Source organism: Neophocaena asiaeorientalis, unplaced genomic scaffold, assembly GCF_003031525.2.
Source record: "Neophocaena asiaeorientalis asiaeorientalis breed wild unplaced genomic scaffold, Neophocaena_asiaeorientalis_V1.1 scaffold961, whole genome shotgun sequence".
NCBI classification, from domain to species: Eukaryota; Metazoa; Chordata; class Mammalia; order Artiodactyla; family Phocoenidae; genus Neophocaena; species Neophocaena asiaeorientalis.
The window spans coordinates 599,484-610,113 of NW_020173916.1; positions in this window are offsets into that span (position 1 = coordinate 599,484).

The window sequence follows — 10,630 nt, forward strand, 5'->3', positions numbered from 1 at the left end:
TTGTCCTTGCTACCATTGTGCATCTATGAACATCCTGATGGTACTGCTGGCCAGAGAATTACTGAGTCACGATTGCTCTGGGGTCTTGTCTTTGGAACTTGCAAAAATGATCTTGCAGTTGTTTCCTGGATGCTGTGTCTATCCACCAGAGGACAGAATTGCTCATCCCCATAGTGGTAGCTGCAGGAGTAGGGGCAGCATTGGCGCCTGCCCCCACCCAGCCACCTGTACAATATGGCCCTGCCTGCTCACCCTTGGTTCCACTGCAAGTTTTCTGCTTTATGTTTTGACTGGTTCCTGGGCTTGGATCTTCATGATGAAATTAACTAGAAGGTGTCCCTAGAAGAATCACTTTAGTCTGTTTCCTGCAGACCACTTAGGACAAAAAATTAAATGGACCCAAGAAGCATGCTAGCTGGACCATTACATTCCATAGACTGAGACAGAAATAGATTCTTTCGACTTACTGACAGCTTACCAACTACTGATGTAGCTGTTTTCATGGTGAGCCCTCCTCACTGTGGCTTCACTGCCAGGAAGGAAGAAAAGGAAGGCCCAGGGGTCATCAAAACTCGCAGCGACCAAAATAGCAGTGCATTTCTACACAAATGGCCCTCTGGCTACCAAGAACAGCCCAATGTGTACCCACCATCTCGTGCAGCCTATCTCTGCTCTTGAGTGGTGGGCATTCCAAGGCAGCATACTCCACACACACCTTAGCCTCCAATGCCAGCAGGCACCTGGTTGCCTAAAATCAGAGTCAGCCTGGACATGGGACGACAGCTTTGGCAAAGAGTATAGCGAGGGCTTTATGACCTGAGAGACATATGAGCCATCATGGTTTAGCCTTACAGCACCTTGTTGTTCTTCCATTGTGATTAAAAAAGATACTGATCCATACAGTCCAAGAGAGACAGTCCTATTCTCTTTGTTCCCTAGATCCCTTTCTGCTCTATTTCTGCCATCTTGCGTATGTGTCAAGTGTCTTCATCTTCTCTGAGGGGTAACAAGTAGATCCAGGGTTGTTAAAAAGAAACAAACATGATATTGGACTAAACACACACCCACACACACCCACATACACACGCACACACACACACACACACACGGCACACAGTGAGTGTCTATCGGCAGTGGTCAGACGTCCCCTAAAAATCTGAGCAAAAGTGGCTCTGGCAGTGTTTCATGCCCAGGAGCCGTACTGCATTTGGAAAAGTGGTGGGAGTATTTTTGCACTGTCGCACTGACTGAAGGGAACTATTGGCATTTTGTGGGCAGGCACCAGTGTTGTGAAATGCTCTGCATTGAGTGGGATGTCCTACTCTACCAGGAAGCATCCAGGCCCTAATGCCATAGTGATGCCCCTACAGGGAGACCCTGGAGAGGAAACTGATGAAAGAGCACAGGAGAGTTCTGTGAGATTTCTAACGTTACCAAAGATCTAGGATGAGTGGCTTAAAGTGGTGCTTATCAAAGCACAGTCTCTACGTCACCTGTATCAGAATAGCCAGGAGTGCTTGTTAAAAACACTTTCTGGATCCCACCCAAGACCTGCTGCATCAGAATCTTTGGGAGAGGGGCCAAGGAATCTGCATTATAACTAGCATTCTAACTCATTGTTATGTGCACTGAAGCTTGAGAACCACCGGACTAAGGGATCTTTATTTTAAAGCAAGAGGAGGAGTCTGAGGATAAACTCATTGATATATAAAGTCATCGAGAAAGTCAGCTATCCCCACTGAGGAAAGCACAATTGGGAGTAAGTTTGGACAAAAACGAGGTATTTAGGATAGATTTAGGGAGATGGAACGAATCCTGATTTCTTCTACTTTGAAAACATTTAGAATCTCATTGTTTTTAAACATGACTGCAGTCTCAAAGTGCTTAAAGAGTCAATTTACAAAATATAATCTACAAAGAGCCAATAACCTATGAGAACTTCCTTTTCTAGTAATCGAGGAAATTCAAATTAATAAAATATCCATTTTACATTTACCATATCGGCAAAAAGTGATTTGATTTATCTCTGTTTTACTGATAATATACATTGTTGAAGAGAATTAAGTCGAGACTGGTATTCAAGTACATTGCTGTTGGAAATGTACATCCAGCCAATCTTTCTAGAAATCGTGTTGACCAGATGTATCTAAAGACTTAATATGTATATATCCTTTGAAGTTGTAATTCCACATCTAAAACAAAAGCTAAGACATTTTATTGTTATTTATCGGCATTTTGTCTACAAATCTGATTTAGGTGTTCATAGCTGCTTTATTTATTGTAACAAAAATGGAAACAACCTAAATGTTTGACGCTAGAAGATAGTTTGATAGCATATTATATGGTCATTTAAAATTTAATTGTATGATGAATTTTAATAACACGGATAATGCTTATTATATTGTATAGTGTTATGTGAAAAGATTGAGATATAAAAGTTTTGACTCTAATCGTATGGGCAAAAATTAACAATATGTAGAAAAAAGAACTGGAAGAAAAAATATACCAAGATGTCAACAATCTCCAACTGGTGGGCCTGTGTGTAGTTGTTCGCTTTTTTATGCTTTTTCTAATTCCAAATTTTCCACAGCGGGCATGCGAAGCTTTAATGAGCAGAAGTAAGTTAATTTAAATGTATCTGTGGCAGAGACTATAGGCAGGGAAGGATGAAAAGTCCTTTCCAATTACACTTCAGTGATGTGAGGTGGGATGGGGATCGTAGATTTTATTTAACATAATATGGTCAGCTCTGTGAGCACTAGCTTATATCAATACAGCATTATCTAAAAAGGAAATTTGTTAGTGCTTGCTCTCCCTTCTTGGGTACACTCTATTACTGGTCTCATATTGATTTAACACATGTCATTCCTGATGGAAGGGTGGTTGGAATGGAGTATACTTGGGTGGTAGTGGTAATATGGGCTTTATTTATTTTAACTTACATTTCATGAATATCAAATACACTGGATTGACCAGAAAGTTTCAGTAAGGCATCAGGAGGCTTTGAAAATGAATATCATTCTTTTGTTTTGTTTTGTTTTTTTCTGAATATGCCATTTGCTTTCTGTTCCCTTGAGTTATTTATTGTTTATAACACTCATAGAGCTGCTGGACTAAATCTCTCTAGGGCTATTTGTGAACACAGTACAGATGCAGTAATATACTTATGGGGTCATGTTGGCAGGAGGAGCTTGGCTTTCCAATAAATAAGATGCAACTAAAAGTATTCAGTAAATTCAAAACCACCAAGTAATTCCATTTGGAGACTGAGCTTTAAAATGTGAACCATCATTAAAGAGTAAATTTAAAAGACATTGATGGCACGTGTATATAGTATGGCTTTACAGAGTCCCAGGAAAATTGGAATGAGTTGCTGGAAATAACAGGAATTGGTACACTGGAGAGTTAGCAAAGTAAAGAGGCTGTAGGCAGTGTGTCACAACATGTGCTTTACTCATTTCTTTTGCTGAAGGGAGTTAGATTCTAATTATTTGTGAAACCATCACTACATCCTTAATAATAATAACATGGTCTTCATGATCAGATACCTCTTTGTGCTGTGAACATGGGGCTCATAAGTAGGGTGCAGTAGCCCAGATGCTGTTTTTCTTCTTGTTCCTTTTTTAGTGAAATATTGAGTCTGAGGATGTCAGAAGGACCTGGAGAAAGATTCTTCCAAATCAGATATGTAAAACTACTAAGATGCTTCTGTGCCACAGGAAGTAGAATTTAGAGGCTAATGGGACCTCAAGGGAGCCAACCTCAGACACATATTCGTCCCCCGATTGTGGTGGAGACTATACAACAGCCACTGGAGCCTTTGCACGGGAAAGTGAAATACGCAATTCAGGCTAAACTAACTAGATCGTTGTCACAGTCAGTGGCTCACCAGCCTTCCTGGTGGATTGAACCGATTGACAGTCTTTTATTTTGCAATGATTTGACAGTCATTGCCACCACTTAGATTGTCACTGCTATAATACAAGTTCGGCCGTAGCTGCAATTTCACATTATACAATAATCACTTTGATTTTCAGAGAACCTTTTCTCCTATGAAATATTCCTGCAATATTCACACCATTTGAGGATTTCTCCTTAGAATAATTACCTAAGGTAAGCAGGGAATGTAGTACAGGACCTCAGTCTTCTCTCCATACCCCTTGGGACCCAGTGCATTTCAGAATACAGAACTATTTTGGAATGAGAAAGATAATAGCAAATATTATGAAACAGAAGCTATTCCTGATATCCTGACACACACCCCCACCCGATCACTTCTTGTGTGCTTCCTATGCCTAGGCCTCTTTATTAGCTCAGGTTGTTCCCTGGTCCAAAACGCCCTCCCTCCTCTACTTTGCTCATTCTGAAGCATCCTTCAACTCTACATCCTCCATGAAGCCTTCTCTTACACCTGCTATTTATACTGATCCTTGCTCTGCTGACCTCCTTCAGCTCTTGTCCTCAGTACCATTGATTCCTACTTATTCTCTGCTACATGTGATATACATATGTATTGATATTTCACCAGTGTACATTATTTGCTTTTGGATAGGCAGTGTACTTATTATTTTATATTGATAATATCACTTAATCTGTCCCACTCAGAATGTTCGTTATGCCCATTTTATAAGGTTCAGAGAGGTTAAGTAACTTGCCCAAGGCTACATACTTCATCAATGGTGTGACTGAGATTTAAATGCAGTTCTAATATGAATTCACAGCCTATATTTCTTTGTTTTTTTGTTTTTTTTTTTTTTTTGGACCTTGCTCTGCTGACCTCCTTCAGCTCTTGTCCTCAGTACCATTGATTCCTACTTATTCTCTGCTACATGTGATATACATATGTATTGATATTTCACCAGTGTACATTATTTGCTTTTGGATAGGCAGTGTACTTATTATTTTATATTGATAATATCACTTAATCTGTCCCACTCAGAATGTTCGTTATGCCCATTTTATAAGGTTCAGAGAGGTTAAGTAACTTGCCCAAGGCTACATACTTCATCAATGGTGTGACTGAGATTTAAATGCAGTTCTAATATGAATTCACAGCCTATATTTCTTTGTTTTTTTGTTTTTTTTTTTTTTGGGTTCACGGGCCTCTCACTGTTGTGGCCTCTCCCGTTGTGGAGCACAGGCTCTGGACACACAGGCTCAGCGGCCATGGCTCACGGGCCCAGCTGCTCCGCGGCATGTGGGATCTTCCTGGACCGGGGCACGAACCTGTGTCCCCTGCACGAACCTGTGTCCCCTGCATCGGCAGGCGGACCCCCAACCACTGTGCCACCAGGGAAGCCCACAGCCTATATTCTTAACTACTGCATTATCAGGTATTAATGTATTCCCTAAAAGAGCTCACACTCTAAATGGGACAATAAGAATTTGACATCATCTATCTCCTTTTTTATGGACTGAATGTTTGTGGCCCCTCAAAATTCATGTGTTTAAGCCCTGAGTCCCACTGTGATGGTATCAGGAGGTAAGGCATTTGAGAGGTAATCGTGTCATGATGATGGAGCCCCCATGATGGAACTAGCACCCCTTATAAGAAGAGAAAGGCAAAAGACAAAATTATTAAAAATAACTATGTTATTTTTAATAATCTGATAATGGACACATAGTATAAAAAGATGTAAACTGTAGCATCAAAAACATAAAATGTGGGAGGGGAATTAAAAATGCAGGGTTTTTCTCTGTGATTAAAGTTAAGTTGTTGTCAGCTTACAATAGCCTGTTATAACTATAAGATGTTTTATGTAAGTCTCATGGCAACTACAGAACAAAAACATATGGTAGATGCACTAAAGAGAAAGGAATCAAAACGTACCACCAGAGAGAATCATCAAAGCAACAAGGAAGACAGCAAGAGAGGAAGAAAGGAACAGAGATCAACATAACACCTAGAAAACAACTGAACAAAGGACAACATCAAGCCCTTATCTATTGGTAATCACATTAAATGTAAATGGACTAATTTCTCCTATCAAAAGACATAGAGTGATTGAATGGATTAAAAAAAAATAAAACCCCATTATGTGCTGCCTGCAAGAGACTCACTTCAGCTTTAAAGACACATATAGATTGAAAATGCCAGGCTGGAAAAAGATATTCTATGCAAAAGAAAACCAAAATTGAGCAGGGAAAGCTATACTTATATCAGATAAAAAAGACTTTAAGTCAAAAACTGTAACAAGAGGCAAAGAAAGTCATTATATAATGATGAGTAAACTCATGAAGAGGATATAATAATTTTAAATATCTATGCATCTGACATCAAAGCACCAAAATATGTAAAGCAAATATTAACATATCTGAAGGGAGAAATAGACAGCAGTACAGTAACAGTAGGGGATTTTAATAACCCAATTTCAACAAACGATAGTTCATCCAGACAGAAAATCAATAAGGAAACATTGGACTTGGACTATACTTTAGACCAAATGGAACTAAGATACGTATATAGATCATTCCATCCAACAGCAGCAGAATGCACATTCTTCTCAAGTGCACATTCAAAATTCTCCAGGGTAGATCATATGTTAGACTACGAAATAAGTCTTAACAAATTTAACAAGATTGAAATCATACCAAGCATCTTTTCCAACCACAATGCAATGAAACAAGAAGTCAATCACAGGAGGATAGCTGGAAAAGTCACAAATAGGTAAAGATTAAAGAACATGCTGCTGAACAACCAATGGGTTAAAGAAGAAATCAAAAGAGAAATTAAAAAAAATCTTGAGACAAACAAAAATGGAAGTACAGCATATCAAAACTTATGGGGTGCAGCAAAAGCAGTTCTAAGAGGATTGTTTATAGCAATATGCCTACGTTAAGAAAATAGGAAGATTTTACTTTTACATGTATAGGAACTAGGAAAAGAAGAACAAACTAAGTCTAAAGTTAGTAGAAGGAAGGAAATAACAAAGATCAGAGCAAAAATAATGAAATGGAGACCAGAAAGGCAGTAGAATAGATCAGCAAAACTAAGAGTTTGTTTTTTGTTGAGATAAACAAAATTACCAAACCTTTAGCCGAAGAAAGAAAAAAAGAGAGAAGGCTCAAAATCAGCAGTGAAAGAGGAGAGATTACAACAGATGCCACAGAAATACAAAGGATCATAGGAGACTACTGTGAACACTTATGTGTCAACAAGTTGGGTAACCCAGATGAAATGGATAAATTCCAAGAAACACACAATTTACCAAGACTGAATCATGAAAAAGAGAAAATCTGAACAGACCAGTCATGAGTAAGGGGATAAAATCAGTAATCAAAAATGTCTCAACAAAATGTCCAGTATCAGATGGCATCACGGGTGAATTCTAACAAATGTTTAAGGAAGAATGAATACAGGTCTTCCTCAAACTTCTGCAGATAATTGAAATTGAGGGAACACTTCCAAACTCAAGTTGGAAGGCCACCATTACTCTAATGCTAAAGCCAGACAGGGCACAATATGAAAAGCAAGTTACAAGCCAATACCTCTTTTGGACTTAGATGCAAAAATCATCAAAAAAAAAATTAGCAAAACAAATTTAACAGCACCTTAAAAGAATCATGATCAAGTGGGATTTATCCCTAAGAGGCAAGAATAGGTTACCATAAGCAAATCAATCAATGTGATACACCACATTAACAAAGTGAAGAAGAAAAATCACAGATCATCTCAGTAGATGCAGAAAAAGCATTTGACAAAATTGAACATCTTTTCATGATTAAAACCATCAACAATTTAGGTATAGAAAGAAAGTAACTCAATCTAGTAAAGGCCATATATGATAGGGTCACAGCTAACATCATACTCAATGGTGAAAAGCTGAAAGCTTCTCCTTTAAGATCAGGTAGAAGACAAGGATGCTTAGTCTTACCATTGCTATTAAACATCACATTTGTGGTTCTAGCCAGAGCAATCAGGCAAGAAAAAGAAATAAAAGGCATCCAAATCAGAAAAGAAGATGCAGAATTGTCTTTATTTGCAGATGACATGATCTTATATATAGAAAATCCTGAATTGGGCGATTGGGATTGACATGTATACACTGATGTGTATAAAATTGATGACTAAAAATAACCTGCTGTATAAAAAAAATAAATAAAATTCAAAAATTAAAAAAAAAGACTATAGTTGGGCCTCCTGTAGTTCTAAGAGGGTAAATAGAAATTTATCAAGGGTGAGAGTGGCTACTCTCTTGATCATTCCTCCTCTGGGTCTATATGTTTGTCCTATCTGCATCATTCTGTTCTTTCTTAACCAGTCACTTTCTTTAATTCATGTATGGTCATCTTTGCCAATAACCTAACTTTGCACACTGCTTTGGTTTACCATGTTATGTTCTCAGGTCTGTATTTTTCTATGTCTCCTCAAGTGCCTAGCCATGACTTTTGCTAGTTTCTAGGTTTCTTAGATGGTATTTTAAGGACAAAAAAATTGAATTTAAAAAAAAGAAAAGAAAATCCTAAAGACTCCATGGAAAAATCAGAATAAATGAATTCAGTAAATTTTCAAATACACCACATTAACAAAGTGAAGAAGAAAAATCACAGATCATCTCAGTAGATGCAGAAAAAGCATTTGACAAAATTGAACATCTTTTCATGATTAAAACCATCAACAATTTAGGTATAGAAAGAAAGTAACTCAATCTAGTAAAGGCCATATATGATAGGGTCACAGCTAACATCATACTCAATGGTGAAAAGCTGAAAGCTTCTCCTTTAAGATCAGGTAGAAGACAAGGATGCTTAGTCTTACCATTGCTATTAAACATCACATTTGTGGTTCTAGCCAGAGCAATCAGGCAAGAAAAAGAAATAAAAGGCATCCAAATCAGAAAAGAAGATGCAGAATTGTCTTTATTTGCAGATGACATGATCTTATATATAGAAAATCCTGAATTGGGCGATTGGGATTGACATGTATACACTGATGTGTATAAAATTGATGACTAAAAATAACCTGCTGTATAAAAAAAATAAATAAAATTCAAAAATTAAAAAAAAAGACTATAGTTGGGCCTCCTGTAGTTCTAAGAGGGTAAATAGAAATTTATCAAGGGTGAGAGTGGCTACTCTCTTGATCATTCCTCCTCTGGGTCTATATGTTTGTCCTATCTGCATCATTCTGTTCTTTCTTAACCAGTCACTTTCTTTAATTCATGTATGGTCATCTTTGCCAATAACCTAACTTTGCACACTGCTTTGGTTTACCATGTTATGTTCTCAGGTCTGTATTTTTCTATGTCTCCTCAAGTGCCTAGCCATGACTTTTGCTAGTTTCTAGGTTTCTTAGATGGTATTTTAAGGACAAAAAAATTGAATTTAAAAAAAAGAAAAGAAAATCCTAAAGACTCCATGGAAAAATCAGAATAAATGAATTCAGTAAATTTTCAGGATACAAAATCAACATACAAAAATCTATTGTTTCTATATATACTAACAACAAACTATCTGAAAAAGAAATAAAAATACTTAGAATAAAATACTTAGGAATAAATATAACAAAGGAGGTTAAAGATTTGTACCCTGGAAACACTGATTGATGTAAGAAATTGAAGAAGACACAAATAAATGAAAAGATATCCTGTGTTCATGGATTGGAAGGATTAATATTGTTAAAATGTCCATACTACCCAAAGTGATCTCTAGATTCAATGCAATCCCTATCAAAATTCCAATGGCATTTTTCACAGAAAAAGGAAAAACGATCCTAAAACTCATACAGAACCAAAAAGACCCCTACTAGCAATATTGATCTCGAGCAAGAAGAACAAAGCTGGGGGCATCACATTTTCTGATTTCTAATTGTATTACAAAGCTATAGTAATCAAAGCAGTATGGTTATGATGGGAATGTACATTGGTGTAGCTATTATGGAAATCTTTTCCTCAGAAAGTTACCCTTATCTTGGACCTCCAGCTTCCAGAACTTTGAGAAATAAATTTTTATTTTTAAGCTGCCCAGTCTGTGGTATTTTGTTATAGTAGCCCAAGCAGACTACATCGCTTCCATTAGCCCAGAGCCAGGCACCTCTTTGGTCCTCAGTAGTTGTTTGTTTCTTGATTGTTTAATAATTGAGGGGCTGCTGAACTTCAGTAAAAGCCAGCATGGCATATCTTAGTTTGGAACGTGGTAAGTGTACTGAGAACATTCCTGGGATGATATATTTCAACACCAGATTGTTTAATTGAGCAAGAAAAAAAAGCTACAATTTGGTCAAGGTACTTAACCTGTCTGTGCCTTAAAGTTTACTCATCTACTAAATGGGAATAATAATAGTACCTCTTTCACGGGGTTATTTTGAAAAATAATTGAATTGATATATGTATAGTACTTAGAACTGTCCCCGGCAAATGGAAAATCCTGTAGCTTTCTACTATTGGTATTGTTGTTGTTGTTAATGTGTATAACTTGATACAAATTGGAGAGAGATGTTTCGATAATGACGCCGGGGATCTGTGTGACTTAGCGAAAGAGAAGCCCTATCACTGTCTCGTGTGCAAGTTGGTACAGTGCTTGACACATAACAGGCACTACAGAAATGTGTAGATTGAATAAGTGGTGGACTGATTTCAAACCCTCACTGTGCTGAAATATCTATGTAGAATAAGCTCCAAAGGTAGAGGTT